The sequence below is a fragment of the Coloeus monedula genome, assembly GCF_965178545.1.
Source record: "Coloeus monedula genome assembly, chromosome: 5".
NCBI classification, from domain to species: domain Eukaryota; kingdom Metazoa; phylum Chordata; class Aves; order Passeriformes; family Corvidae; genus Coloeus; species Coloeus monedula.
In genome coordinates, this window is record NC_138785.1 from 4,308,496 (window position 1) to 4,323,481 (window position 14,986).

The window sequence follows — 14,986 nt, forward strand, 5'->3', positions numbered from 1 at the left end:
GAATGTGCTCCCCAAAAAATTGCTTCACTTAAATAACCATTTTCCAGATCAGCTTTCTTTAAAATCAGGCACTAGACCCTAAATGCCAGGGAAAACAAAACCCCATGCATTTAGGGTTTTGCTGACTTAGAACTAGAGAAACATATCCAGTCAAAGCACAGGACTTCAGTCAATGTCATCTTTGTGCATAGCTGAAACAGTTTCTACACAAAGCCTGTGGCAAGGGAGAGGAGCAGAAAGGAAAATCTGCACTTTTCACAGCAGATGCAGGCAAACAGATAATTGGGCAGGCTGGTCAATCTCTGTGAAATACTGGGATTGTGTGACATCCTTTCAGATCAACAGCATTAACTCCTGCAGATTGCCCAAGACACTCCTGTTCTCATCCTTTTAAGCCTGTTCTATGCCAACCAGCAAATTCCAAAATTAATTCCCTACAGTGTCTTCCTGAAACACCAAAAGAGCTGCCTTTACATACAGTCCAAAAGAAACCGATTTCTTTGCCTGGAATTTAATTTTGGGTTATCCATTACAGCCTGGGTAGGAACTGCCAGCAGCATGGCAACAAAAAGAGAACTGAGCATGGCATGACATGGAGTTAGGGGGGCACCTACAGAAAGCAAGGAGTAACTCATTGGCAGATGTCCTAGGAATTTGCTTGATACAGTCAGGTTTAAAAGGACAGCTCAAGAAATATACTGGAATTGGGGGAAAAAACAAAAAAGTCCCGATGGTCAAAAGGTATTTTGCAATTTATTTTTAGGGTACAGGGTCTGTAATTTAGAGCTATATGTTGGTTACTTCTCTTTACACCCTCCAAATTAGCAGCCTGCACTGAGATCACTGAGAGCTTGCATCATTTGTGTTCAGTTTCATTACAGGCATCTGCACAAATCTATGACAAGTTATTTAACAGAATTCAAGGGGGGGGAAATAAAATCAAATGTTCACCATTATTTGCAGTTTGCTTTGGATACACACCAAGCAGGAAGTCATCTCTCTCGATTAATAATGCTCACTGACGCTTGGCTTCTAACTACTCAGTCAATATGAGGCAACAGAAACAACTTATTGACATTTTTGAATTTGACATCTCTGTTCACACAAAAGAAAAAGACGCAGCCAGATCCTTTTGAAGATCTCAGACACTGATGTGGAGGAGAAAAAGCAGCTTTTTCCCTTCTTACAGTGAGAGCTTTTCAGAATGCACATGAAATTGTGACCAGCATACTTCTCCCCACTTTACCTTACTCCGCTGTCACCACAGTATTACTCAGTCCTTTATATGGCATCCACAACACAGCCAAGACATCTTGAGACAGACAAGAAGCCTAGGAGTAATTTATTCCATAAAAAGTTGCAAACCCATATATAAAATCCTCACATCAGCAGCGAGGACATAAGAGAAGTGGGATCGATTCCTTTTTCTGTAATGCTTTGTTTTCCCTGTTCCAAGATCCAGAATTACCTAATCTGACTATTTTAAACTTTTGCTAGAATCCATTCCCTTTCAGATAGCTTGGAGTCAAAAAAGCCTTAAAGATAACACAAAGGTATCATTTAAAGTGACTTTCAATGTAAATCATATAAAGTCTCTGTGTCACGGCCCAACCCAAAAGGCCAAAGATGAGGGCAAGGGAAACAAAGTGTGCAAGTACGAGCACAGGATGGTACCTCATGGACTTTATCCCAGTTTTACAGCTCCACTTCCCCCTTGTGCTGCATGGATTTCTTTTTCCTTAATCAAACTTACCTGCTTACACATTTTATAAGCAAAACACTTGGATTGTTTCTCTTGTCACCAGAAACAAGCCCATTTTTTCATTACATTTGCTCCCAGCCAAATGAAATATCTTTTCATTTGTAAAAGCATAATAAAGAATCCAAAGTTAAGAGTTTGCTCTCCTGCTCCTCAGCTGTCTCTGCATGCTTGTAATGCAGTCACTGATTTGGGAGTAAAAGATTCATACTAATTGGCACAAGCTGCAGCAAGGAAAACTCTGACCAGCAATAAGAAAACAAATATTTACAGCAACAGCATCTAAGCACTGAGACAGACTGCTGAGCAAAGCTGGAGGATATTCCTGGAGATACTCAAAACTCAGCTGGACAAGCCCCTGAACAACCAGACCTAACTTTAAAGCTAGTCTTGGGTTAGACTGTATGACCTCCAAAGCTCCCTTTCAATGTAAATTTAATGCCAGATCAAACACTAGGTATTTATTATCAGCTTGTGTGCCTACAAATCTTTGTAGATTTATACCCCAAATCAATTTGTTATTGCCAGCCTGGTGGAAATGAGGCATAAGCCATGCAATTCCATGCTCTTTGTTCGACCATTGTTCCTTGCCACCTTCTCCCAAACCTGCAATAACTTTGGAAACAACTGAGCCAACATCACATAGATTTGATAGAGGGCTCAGAGCTAATCATATTTCTAAGTGTTTCAAAATAAATATAAACATTGACACACACTGAGCAGTCACACAGCTGGAGGCAACCAGAGCACACGATCCGCAGATGACACTGTCATTAAATGTTCTACAGCATTCCTCTTTCCCTGCCTAAGGCCTTCATCCTAAATGAAATACAGCTATAAAGGGACTGGCAGAGCAGGTCAGCTGCATCACTGAGACAAGATGTAAGACAGAGGATAAAGATATCCTTGAGTGTGTTAAAGGGGTCCAAGGAAAAATACTGGGCAGGAGAAGGTGCATTTCATCCACCTATATATGCTGATTTGCCTCCTCATGTGACAACTTCCCTTATGACTTGCTGTGTCTTGGTAATAGCCTAAAATTTTATAAAATAGAAGGAAAAAAACCAAACCAAAACAAAAACACCACCCAAACCAAAAACCACTTTTTATAGAGTCCTTGTCAGTAGAATAAGAAAAACCAACAGCAACAGGATCTGTCAGCAGGACAGGTCCCTCCTTGTCACTAGGAGGGTTACAGCAGCACTAACTGTACACTAGGCTGGTGCACAGCTGCTGCTGATTTTCTGTGTGGCCCACACTGGAGACAGAACTGCTATTTTAAACAAGACACCCAAGAGGAAATCTTCAAGGTTTCCTGCTCCTTCACGAGAAACTTCTTCATTGATAAAGGGGCCACAATCCAAATCACTGAACAGTAATTGGAAAGCAGATCAGAAGCACAGTAGAAAAGCAAGAAGCACCGACAACAGGCACTTACTGTGCCTTTCCTTGAAAAGCTCCACAATCTCAAGTGTTTGTGTCCAACAGACAATATTTCACACAATACACTGGAAAAACGCAAACGCCTAAGAGCTGTTAGCCCCAGTGTACCTGCAGGAAGCATTTTTCACTGGTTCATAGTTTTCCACAGTAAACAAAAAAATCTATAAATCAGATAGCGAGACTGTTGAAAAGAGAGGTGCTTTGGGGCTTACATGTTACAAACACAAATCCATCCAAACAAGAAGCTGAATGAAGGTTTTCCTTCTGCTACACACAATTTTTAAGCACTTCAAGGTCATCTAATTGTGATATCTTCTTTCAAATGGGGATTTGTCTGGTTTTCAACAAAACAGTAACTGAAGTCCCCACTTGAAAGAGAGGGTTCTGATTTAGGTGTGGGACTTCAGTGGTAAGATGTAACTCAAGCAATTTTAGATGCCTTTTCTCATAGCTTTTCTGTTTAATTATTCCATTATCAGCCTTTTGGACTCTTAAGTCATAGTCTTGTGAACAAGCCGGTACTGAATAACTCTCCTAAAGGTCAAAGTAATTTTGCATTTATGCCATTACCACAAGCAAGTTGTTACTGTGCAACAACCATTGCTTCAAGCCTGCTCTTACAGAGATCCTGAGCTCACTCTCCAGTAAGTGTTAACAATGAATTAATCTGCATTACTTTACCATATAGCCAGGTCAAAAAAACATCTAAGAATGGTCTGTACAGATATATGCAAGCCAACAAACCCATTTACTTTAGTCTACTGAGTGCCTAATTCACCGGTGAGATTGCAGCTGAGACCAACTTGAGCCAGCAACAAATACCTCTCAGTGTTCTGTTTTTATTTCTGTGAGACTTGTTTTTGTCTCATCTAAATTGTGGAAAGAGAAAAACAGCACCTCCCAATACACAGCACCCCACTGCCCCAAAAAAAAAACCCCACCACTTTTTTCAGGAATATAAATTAACACAGACCCAAAAAATGTCAACAAGAAAAATTGTCTTTCCTCAAACCTTAATAGACACAAGAAATTAAATAGCCCAAGGGTGCCATGTTGTGTCTTTTCTTAACATTATGAAAAAACTTCAGTCCTTGATTTTCAAGGGCTTTAGGGCTTTGTTAATATACACTGTTTTAATTCATGTAACTTTAATCACAAAAAGTAATTTAATCTTACTCCATCTACCAGCATATTAGCATTTCATTTTCTGAGCATTTGTTTCAGCTGGTTTTATATAACCATCTAGAAAAAACAATATCTCCTAACATTTTTCTGACACTGTTCATTCAAAACAACATCGCATTTCCTTAGTCCCCACTGAAGTCTCCCCTCTCATTTTTCTCTGTACTTATTTATTTAGCCAGGCCTCACAGAGCAGGCTAAATATCTGTCACCCTTTAAATAATGTCTTTTTCCAAAGTTCCAGAAGGTTGTAAGCTAAAGAATGTAAGTCTCTTGTGGTACCACCAGACAACCTCATGTATTTCACTGGAACTTGTAGAGATTACTAGAGTGGAAAACACATCACATACATCAAAAACAAACAAAAAAAGACAATTCTGATTTATTACTAAACCACATTTTTCAGACTTTATGTAATTGCATGCATGAAGTTTTTTCTACCCTCCGCCCAGAAAACATTTTACCTCTCCTCTCAAAATAAAGCAGCTGTTCACTGGTAGAATTGGAAATACATTTTGAGAGCCAGACAGCCATAAAATAACGTGGGACTGTCACGGCGAGTTCCTTTCTTCCTACCTTGCTTTCTCAGCTCTGCTTTGGGAAGGCAGAGCTCTTCCCCAGCACTTCCCTCCCCTGGCTCCTCAGTGCCCTGCCAAAGGGACACCTTCCCTGCTTATGGGACTGTCAACCCCATGCAACAGTGAAGGTGTTCCAAGTTCCCTCCTCCTTCACCACCTTCCCATCTCTCATTCCCTTCCCTCCTTCCTCTCTGCAGGTCCTGGAACTAGTCATATATTTGAACAAGAGCATTTTGTTACAGCCTAAAATCTCTTCAAACTATAATTTGTGACTGCATATTAGAAGCCATAGAAAAGATACTGAATTCAACCATCAGCCAGGAAAGGCCTTATTGATTACCTGCATTTACCTTTCAAAGAAATGCCACCTTTGTATTTCATGTCATTCTTTAAGTGTAAATTCCCTATGATGCGGGTCTCTCTGGCTAAATTTCTGCCATCAATTACTGTGAGAAAGCCACTGCTCCAAACAGCCACAGATTCTCACAGATTTTAAAAGTCATCATCATATTTGAGATCATTTTGTCTGGCTGTTGAGTGCACTGATGCCAAAAACTACATGAGGCAGAAAGAGCTGTCCCCTGAACTCGCAGTAAGAAAAGTAAAATACAATTCTGGGCAGAGAGAAAGATCCCAGGTATCCCTACAGCCCAGAAAACTGCCACAGAGCAGAGATGGCTCCCAAGTGGGAAGGACAGGGCTGGTAGACTCAGTGCAGCACTGAGGATGGAGCCAAGAGGTAGGAGCCCCTTGATGGGCCTGCCCAGAGGAAGTGGAAGGAAAAGCAGCAGGTAGTTTGAATTCTGTAAAAAATTGATGTACTAATGACAGAGTAAATCTAAGACCCGTGGCAAAAAGGCTTCACTGAAGTGGCCTATTCAAACATATTAAAAGGCACACATTTACCCTACCTGATCCCAAGGTCTCAGTAACCTTCATGTCATTAAAAGGCTGCCTAATGTTGCCAGATGTGATCTATCACAATCTACACCTGAACATGTATCTGTGTAACACAGTGCTTGTATAAAGCATCTGGTACTCTGTTAAGGTCTGATTTCCAGCTATCAATGCATTATTGAAATCCCCTGTATAAAATATTCTGGCAGTTTCTGAAGCCTGAAGATGCTAAGGTGCATGATTTCTTGCTGGAGCACATCTGTCTTCACAGCTCACCATCAATACCAAACCCAAGAGATCTTTTACCCTCAGTGCAGTGAATCTGCAGAAGTGCAGGTCTCTGGCAGAAATGGATAATGAAAGCTCTTCTCTGCCTCTGCTATTTTTCCACATTAAGCAGAGTGACTTCTACAAATCAGCAGTTTCCTAAGGAAATGTTATGCCAGTGCCCTGTTTTCAATACCCCTCTCTCTTGGGAAAAGCATGACAAACTGTGACTATTTACAAAATTTGCTGTTGAGAGATTTATGAGTTTATCCAACACTTAACTAAAACCTTTTTCAGTTCTACTCAGTAGAGATCCATAAAATAGAATATCCATTTAGCTTTATCAAGTTCTATCAAGCATATTACATGGAGGAAACTAAATTACATATCTTCATAAAGCCAGATGACAAAAGTGAGTCAACAGCTGAATTTGGCTTCATGCAGAAATGCATCAGTTCACTCTATTTTCCAGCTCCGTAGATTTTTTTTCTCCTCATCTGTGCATAATAGTGGTGCCATTAAAATGACAGATAAGATGACAAAACTTTAAATCTCCTGTACATCCAGTCAGAATTCCCACATGGCATGCAACCATTAGCACCCCATGAGTCATCAGTTGACACTTCTGCAGCTTTCTGAGCATTTTGTTGATTTAACAACAGTGATCCCAGAAAAGGGGGAACTCTCACTGATTTGCTGTGTTGAACCTGGACGAATACTTAGCTTTTGTTTCCATTTTCACTGCCCCAAAAATGACAAAATTCAGTCTTTTGAAAGGCTCCCTCATGGGTCAAGGAGATGGATAAAGAACATCTTTGTTGCTAATTCCAGTTTTGGTGGGAGATAGAGAGAGTTGAGCTCAGGAAACACCAGTCAGTCATTCTTAGGCAGACACAGAAAAAACATAAGTACTGCAAACCTACAGTGAAGCTGCTTAAACGTTTAATGTCTGGTTTGGGGCATGCCCAGAAGTGCACCAATCCTATGGGAGCTCAGTCAGCTCTCCCAAATGGAACTTGCAACAAAAGCTTTAGTAACATCATGTTCTGAAGTTGGCAGTGCATCTCTAAAGCAGGTGTGACTACAGCTATTAAAAGTTCTGTTAACTATGCACCATGTTATCAGTACAATGGTAACAGGTTCTCAGTGCAAAAGGCTCTGTTAGGTTCTGTTTTCCAGATACTAAACCAAACCAGTAAACCAATACATTTCTGAATAATTGGCAGCTCAGGATAGAGGTTGTTTCTCCCTGTTCTCTTCCACGAGTTTCAATGACATACCTTCTGTTACTGTAACACTTGCTAGAAAAATGATGAGGAAAAAGAGAAGCTTACACAGTCTGGGACTGAAAGCAATTTTTCAGGCCAGCCATGGTGTTTTGCGAGGTTTTCATTATGTGAGCATCAAATGAGACTCAAAGGCAGTCAAAAATTGTTCTGAAATGGCCATAAAGTCTTGATTTCTTCACTTCACTCAGTTCTCAAGAAACTTGCCCACATTGCAGCTTTTAGTGGTTGTGACTTGACACCATTTAACCCTAATCACAGCTCTCTCCCTATAACCCCTTTGCCACACACTGCTTTCTCCAGGACTGACAGCACGTTTATGGAATCAAAACCATCCCTCCTCATCTGTCCCAGTTCTCTGTGTAAGCCAGCAACAAATGAACACACTGCTCCTAGGAGCAAAGAGACATCAGGGAAGGAAGGAAAATATCACCAGGTCAGTGTTTCCCAGGATAACTTCAGAGCAACATAATATCCCAAAGACCCTAACCGCTGTGATCTAAGGCCAAAATCAAATTGTGCTTCCAGAATTTAGAGAGGAATAATCTTTTGCTCTATATTGCTCTGTTCATTCCACTTCTCTGTAATAGTGGACTGAGCACTGACAGTGTAGGAAATTACATTCTTTTTATAGACAAAACCCCATAATCTTGAAAGAAATTTTAGGGGAAAGAAGAGTGCAGTTAAGCACATTCAGAAGTCCTTTTATGGACAAAGGCCAGTTTTGAACTTACAGAAAAGGTTTAGACTTTACCAGAGAAGCAAAGAACAAAACTTCTGACCAGAAAATTGGCAAGGTCACTTCTTTTCCAACTTGCCTCTTGAACCGCTGCTGTGAAAGCCTGTTACACTTGCACTCAGAGAATGCTGAAATTACAGCTCCCACAGAAAAAATGTCCAGATCTTTTCTGATGGAAAAAATGTAACCATTACAGACTCTGCAGAAGTTGTCAATTGATTGCAAATGCACTCAACCGTGGAGTCCTCAGAGCCCCTCTGGTAGAGTGCTCTAACCAAAGCTCAAACTTTAATCCCCTATCTTTAATGCATGTTGCAGCCTGACTGCTATTTCCAATATGGGACTCTCTAACAAGTGCCTTAAAGCCTAAACTGCATCCAAGTCTTCCAATGGACCTCTTGTGTGCTTAAATCCACAAGGACTACAAGACAGTATAAGGACAGTTTTTGTGAAAGCTTCTCCATCGTTGCAGTCAACATAGACAAGATTCTCAGTAATTTCATGTAACTGATCCAAGCCCATGCATGCCCTTCCTGTGTCACTGGCCCAAGACACTCGGGCAGGCAGCCCCTTCCTGCCTCTTGCTTGCCAGGGGCACAGGACTGCCAAGAATGTATCAGCTACTATTGGAATAGATCCTTTGAAAAGATTGGTTTCCCACCACTGGGAACAGAAATTACCTTCAAAACATCTACCAAGAGATATCAGGGCAGTCCCAGTCTGCAGAGCCTTGTTGGTGAAACAGATCTGTTGAAGTGGTCATATCATACAGCAAGCCCCACTGCTCCTGGGAGCAGGTTTTGTACTGTAACACAATATTTTATAGAGCAGAACATTGCAGCTGGAGGGCAATCACTGTCAGAATAACACTGGACTTTCAGTCCAGCAGAGAAAGATTGGGCTCTACAACACAATCATGCCTCTGTCTTTTCTAACCACTATTCCAAACTGAAAACATAGACTGTATGTTCAAAACAGTGGTTACAGAGTGAAAAAAAGCCACCAACTTTGATGTGGTGAAGCATAAACTCAACCGTATTACACCAGCCTGCTGCAATGACAACTGTAATGTTACCAATACCATGAAAAATACCCTAAAGTCAATCCAGCCAATGCTGAACTAAGACATTTCTGTCTACAGAAGCCCCACATCTATGAGTTTAATGTTTGCATTTTAAAAATAAGAAGTCCCTTGCCTCAGGATGCTTGAAAAGCTTCGTGCTATTGACTATTTGACCTTTCCCTTGCTGTTACTGGCAAAGCTGACTTGACCGAGTTGAGGAAGGGACTTCAAAACCCGAACTGTCCAATTGTCAGGCCTTCAAAAGTAAATTTGTCCTGAGCAAGCAGCCTGTGCAGAAAGAAGGGAGTGCATCTGGAGAGGAACAGTGGCAGCTTTTAGCACGTGTGGACAAACAAACATGGCTGTTCCCACCGGTGGTCATAAGTAAAATTCAGTCTGTTCATTTATACCTGGTGTGGTTGTTACAGGCCAGCCCATTCGATGCTGGGCAGGTTCAGGGTCCTGCACTGAGAGCTGTGGGCACCCTGAAATGTACAAACAAGAAGAAAGACAGACCCACTTCTGTTGGTGTCAGATCCTTGCTGTCCATCAGTCTGGCACTGCTGCAGGTAAGCACAACCCGGAGTGCAGTGAGGTGGGACAGCTCTCCTCATCCACTGTTTCCAAGACTAGGGACTGGCAGAAGTCTGCTTAAAACAAAACTCCTTGAGCACATAGCCTTACACACCACTGCAAATGTTTACTAGAAAGGTCTTATTCACCTCCACACCCACACAAATGCTTTGCAAATGAATAAAGAGGGGGAGAAACAGATGCATGTTCAAAGTTTTCCTTCATTTTCACTGATTTTTTTTGTTGTTCGAAAATGTTTAGGTGAGGCTTCAACTCAAACAGGTTGAAAAACACTGCCCCATCTTCTCCCCTCCCCAAGGCAGGGCCAGCCATATCTACAACACTCCTGCCAGACTGTTCTGCACTGAATGGCTTAAGCTCATCTCGGCTGAGGTCAAACTCACCAAGGTCAGTCCCAAGAGGCCATTAAGTAACAGCCTCCTAACTAATGGCAGTACTTTCTTGTGTAGAGAAAGTCTTATAGGAGTATTTTGCAGGCAGGCATGGAGAAGACAAACTAACCTGCTGGCCAAGAAGGTAAGGGGGGGGGGTGGGTGGGGAATAACACCTGGCCCCCGGGTTGGGGATGGGCAATTTGATCAGTAACTGGCTGCCAGCAGCCAGCCGAGACAGTCACAAAATCCATCCCAAACAGGGCTTGCTGCTGGCTCCCAGAAAAAGCAGCTGGGAACAGCATGAGCTACATTCTGCATCTGGTTTTAAACTTACCCATGGACCTCTGCATGAACTTGTTACCTTCTAAGTGTAATTTGTAGTCATGGTCTCCACAGTGCTGCCTAACAGCAAGTTCTGTAACTTAATCATGTCATGACACATTCTTCCTTTCATTTTGTTTCTAAACTTCCTACCTGGCAATATTGCTGGGGTCCCCTGGTTCTTCTAGTCTGAGAACAGTAAATAATGATGACTCCTCCTGGTCATTAATCAGTTCACAGTCTTCTCTCACCCCTCCTTTCCAGTCTTCCCTTATTTTCAGTCTCTAGGCAGCATATACAGCTTATAGGCCACCATAACATCAAGGCTCTACCTGCATACGACTGAAGCAAAGTGTGGCAAGTGATCTTTTGTTTAAATGCAGTGTTAACTCGAGCCATGCCTGCTGTGAGGGCTGCTTGGATCCTCATCTGCAACACAAGAGCCGGATAAGACAGATGAGACAAACATCCAAATAAATACAGATGATGATATGTCAGCCTGGAGTGAAGGTGGGACAATAGGTGCTGAGCCAAGGCAAAACACAACATAAACAGGTTAAATAATTAGGCAATCATTTTGACTGAGTTTTGTTTCCTCTAGCCAGGGGATGCCTTTGATGGATCACAGTATATTTTTAGTCACTGTAAATGGCATTAAGAGGTGGTTGCTGTTATGCCCTTAAGGTTAACAGATGCTTTATACCCAGCTGCATGGGAGAATCACTATGTATGCTCCTCATGAAGCAGCAAGTCAGATTACCTACAGATAACAGCATCTACAAAATGTTTTAACATCTAAACAAAGCAGGAAAGAAAAGGGGAGGGGGTATAGGAAAAAAACCCCAAAACAAACTAAAAAACTGCAGCCTCATTCTTCCCTTCACAGGTCATGTCAGCTATGTCTGTATCATTGCTAAGGAAAATTTTGGCTGTGTCACTAAGGAACAACCTGAGAGACCATTTCAAGTGAGGCCCATACGTGGGACTGCCCATGCTGCAAGCAGAGCTGCTGAGATGGTGAATATGATAAAGTGCAAGCAGTGACAAAGCACTGCCTGACTGAATGTATTTGTTATGAGCAGTGAATGGCCATGGTGTAAAGTCAGTTCTCTTGCTAAGCTGCCACTGCTGAAACACATCAAAAATGAATGGGCCTTTTTTTTTTTTTTTTTCTTATTTTATCATTCATAATCACTCTGTGGTGCCAGCACAGTCAGGATCTATAAACTTCATTTCTTCCAGTCACCCTTATCACCAGAAGATTGTTTTCTGAAAGTAAACATAAAATGGCAGAAGGGTGAGCAGAGATAAATAGGTAAAGTAGTTAACAAAGCTTTAGGCGCATCCACAGAGTAACTTCCCTGATTTAATATTTCTGCATACAAAGACAAAGCAATCAGTGTGAAAGAACAGAACATGTGATGAATACTTGGCAACTGATACAGAGCAAGACTTCCAATGACATTTTCACTGGATTTCAGAGACACTACCCTGCCTTTTAAACCTCATATATGCAGCCTGTAGCCTCTTACTATTGAAGGAGGCTTTGAGAACAAGAAGGGTAACGGGAAAGTACATTTACTGTAAAGCATGTGGAAATAATCACCTACACGAGTCAGCTTTTATCCATTGTTCCTTCCTTCAGGTTCCCTCACTGTCATGACATTTCATAGATGTATGTAAGAATGACCAAGACTCAGACCTTTTGTTCTACCATTCTGCTACCTATAAAAATCAAGGCTAGAAGTAGCCAAAAAGTTAAAGCTATCAGATTATTCTGTGGATGAAATTCTATCTGCGTATGCTCTAGAGATCCCGGAGGATTTATGAGCCCATTTCCCACACGTATCAATAGAAAATTACTTCGGCCATTTTTTCTTGTGGTAGCAGACCAGATTAGTTTGTATCTTAAAACATCCTTCCCCTCTCCTGCTCTAAGTTTGTCATGACATCCTACAAATGCCACCTCTGTTGCCACAACTGTTTAAAAGTAAAATAAAAAATTTCAAAACATCATCTTTCCTGTCCTTTCCACTCCACAAGTTTTTCCTGCTAATTATAGTTACTTTATTAAATATCAGATCCTCCACAGCCTTTCAGTTTCTTTGGAGAGTGCAGGCCAATTATGCTGGTGCTTGAATAATATGAAATAACACCCCAGGCTTACTAAGCCATGGCAGTAATTCAGGGACTGCAGGTCAGAAATCTCTGTACATCAAATAATACTGCACAGCAAAACCTGTTCCACTAAACTCCCCACCTGTAAACACATGAGCTGAACAAAAACGTATTTTCTCATTTCCCATAACTGTGACTAGGAAGAGTGGATGTTGTCTATGCTCAGACTGCAGCAGCTAAATGCTTAACATTAATAAAAATGTCATGTGTATAAACCCAGCTTCTATTTCCAATGAAGTATTTTGTTCACTGTTCTCTCATTCCATAGAGGACACAAGATTACATTAAAAGATTCTGAAAATATAACAAAAAATTCCGTTGTCTGACTCATGCTTTAGGTCAAGGAAATCTGATAAAGCAATCTGGAAAAGGGACAAAAAAAAAATTAAGGAAGTGATTCAAGAGAGAATGGAAGAATTTGAGTACAACCACGGCCTGCATGAGATTACTTGGAACAACAGCACCATCCCCTGCCCACGCGGCAAATGGCACAGGCCTGGAGAAAATGACACTCCTGTCCCATTCAGGAAACGAATTCAACTCACTCCATCAACACCCAGAGGAACTGGAGCTAAACTACAGGCACTAGAAAAGGAAACAAGGCTTTCCACTTAACTTTTTGGTGAATAGAGCAACACTTCTTGAAGGCACAGCTAGAAAAAGCCTTGTGTGGTTTATCTGCAGCTACTCCATGAGGTTTCAATGTTTCTGCAGATGCTTTGTTGAACAGGGGCAAAATAAGCACATGATAAAAGCTTTTCTGAGACAAAGAGTTGAAGCCTTTTCATTTTCAAGTCAGAAATACAATGTCAAGATGAACTACAGATACTGGACAGGTGAGTTACAGAATTGACAGAATTCTGTTACCTACAAAGTGCTGTTTAGTCACACTCCACGTACCTATTCCAGGCAAGCTATCAAGTGGCATTTCCAGAAGACACCAGAAATACCCACAGAACACAAAAGCTGTGACCCACCACTCCTCATTGTAATGACTCACCAGTTCTCCAACTCCTAGATATATTCTACACTGAACCAAAAAGAAGAGTTATTGCTTAGGCTTTTCATGCATAACCTTGCTTTGTTCATAAATTACTGCTTCCAGCATGAATTTGAGTAATTGGATGCCCAGAGCAATTCCAACTGTCAGGGAGTTGAAATGGGAAAAAGAAACAATATGAATAGCACTTACCATGAATCTAAATCAAGCAAAATCATAACTTTATATGCTTCAATATCAAAATTGAGAGAAATCATGTAAAGAAGCTAGTAATCTTTTTTTCCCCCCATCAGTACAATGCTGCAAAGACAAATTCATTATGATGAAGATTATCATACTTCTATTAGTAAAATAGGAACCCCTAAAACACTTTCCTGTGGGGGGGAAGAGAAACAAAGCAAGAGGGACAGTAGCTCTTCAGTGAAAACCAACAGTATTGTAGTTACTGAAGGTTGCTTTAAAACATATTCTTCACAGGTAAAGAGGGCTGATTTTAGTGCTCATGCTCAGATCTTTGCAGACTGACTTTGCAAAGAGACTGATAGGATTTCTAAGCACTTCTGAATTGAATTGAAAATGAACAGAACACAAACTTTCATGACTCAAAATCAGAAGGAGGAGAGAAAAAACCAAACACACTAATGATTAACTACTGCCACAGATGAAGTTATTAAATTCATTGGCAGCTGTAATTTAAAGCTCTCTTAGGAATGCACTGTACTGAAGATTCCGAATTTTGTATTTCTAAAGGGATGTCATACAGTAAATACTAGAAATATTGCAATTCTATGAACTTCTTAAAGTAAGAAAGGTTCTCAGACTTTGTTTTCTCTGTTCAATTACTTCAGTAGGGAAATTCAAACACTTCTGCCCATTTGCATCTTAAAACTTTCCGTAGATGACTGATACTATACTGACCCCTAACAACTCCTGGTCAGAGTCATTACTTACAAATTCTGGCACTAATTTAGATCATTCTATTTCACTCACAAACATCAGGCTTGTGACAAGGGTCAGACTCTACTGGAATAGCTTCACATGTCAACCAAAAATCTACCAAAGAACTGAAAACAGATCATGAAAATCAGATGGTACTTTCCTCAGAATTCTAAAGAAACTGAAAGCTTTCTAAAGAAAGCTGAAAAATTAAATATAGTGTCTAATCTCTAAAGCAGTAGAAAGCAGTGCCTTAAAGATTTTTGTGCATGATTTTGCCTTGGCAAATATTAAATCGCTTATAAAGATAAAAACCAAAACCAGAAAAAGCCCCCGAAACCTCCTGTTATCCCAAGATATTTCCAGGCC